At 36.5% G+C, this 1,110-nt stretch overlaps 1 non-coding gene across 1 annotated transcript; it reads left to right on the top strand.

Moving 5' to 3' along the window:
- The first annotated feature begins 331 nt into the window (after positions 1–331).
- LOC128051854 (U6 spliceosomal RNA) lies at positions 332–438 on the top strand. The gene has a single exon (XR_008199773.1). It is a non-coding gene; the product is annotated as a U6 spliceosomal RNA (small nuclear RNA).
- The last annotated feature ends 672 nt before the right edge of the window (positions 439–1,110 follow it).

The following is a 1,110-nucleotide window of genomic DNA, read 5'->3' as shown; positions in this document are numbered from 1 at the left end:
GGTGACTTCTTTACCACTGTGCCACCTGGGAAGCCCTGATCTTAGTGTACTAATTAAAAGACAAAATTGTTTTTTGGATTAAAAACACACACACACACAATTATGCCCTTACAAGAAACACCTTTAAATATAAAGACCCTGATAAGTTAAAAGTAATGAAAGAGGGAGAGATATAGGTTGCTAACACTAATCAAATGAAATCTGGGTAGTTATGTTAATTTTAGACAGAATAATTAAATTTATCAAGAATAAAAAAGGATTCCTACAAAATGATAGTGGAGTCAGTACTTCAAGAAGACAGCAGTCTTAAACATGTATATTACAAAGTGGTGTGCTCGCTTCAGCAGCACATATACTAAAATTGGAACGATACAGAGAAGATTAGCATGGCCCCTGCGCAAGGATGACACACAAATTCGTGAAGCGTTCCATATTTTAAAAAAACAAACCACAAAGTAGTATAAAAATATGTGAAACAAAAAGTGATAGAACTAAAATAAATAGGCAAATTCACTGTTATGGTTGAGATCCCAATACCTGCTCTCAGTAAGTGACAGATCAATCAAGCAGGAAATTAATAAAGATATATTTGACTTGAATAGCACTATGAAGTAGCTAGATCTAATTGGTATTTTTAAAATACTCCATCCAATAGCATGTCAAACTTAGGTGGAATATTTAGTGAAAAAGACCATTTCTGGGTCATAAAAGTTACTTGCCCCTCGACTCCACACCATGAAATTAAAATACACTTCCTCCTTGGAAGAAAAGCTATAACAAACATAGACACTGTACTAAAAACCAAAGACATCACTTTGCTGACATTCATATAGTCAAAACTGTGACTTTCCTAGTAGTCATGTATGGATGTTGGACCATACGGCTGAGCATCAAAGAATTGATGCTTTGGAATTGTGCTGGAGAAGACTCTTGAGTCCCTTCGACAGCAAGGAGATCAAAACAGTGAATTCTAAAGGAAATCAACACTGAGTATTCATTGGAAGGACTGATGCTGAAGCTGAAGCTCCAGTACTTTGACCACCTGATGCAAAGAGCCAACTCCTTGGAAAAGACCCTGATGCTAGGAAAGATGGAGGACAGGAGGAGAAG

This window comes from Budorcas taxicolor, chromosome 7 (assembly GCF_023091745.1).
Source record: "Budorcas taxicolor isolate Tak-1 chromosome 7, Takin1.1, whole genome shotgun sequence".
Lineage (NCBI taxonomy): Eukaryota > Metazoa > Chordata > Mammalia > Artiodactyla > Bovidae > Budorcas > Budorcas taxicolor.
This window is presented reverse-complemented; position numbering and strand designations above follow the sequence as displayed.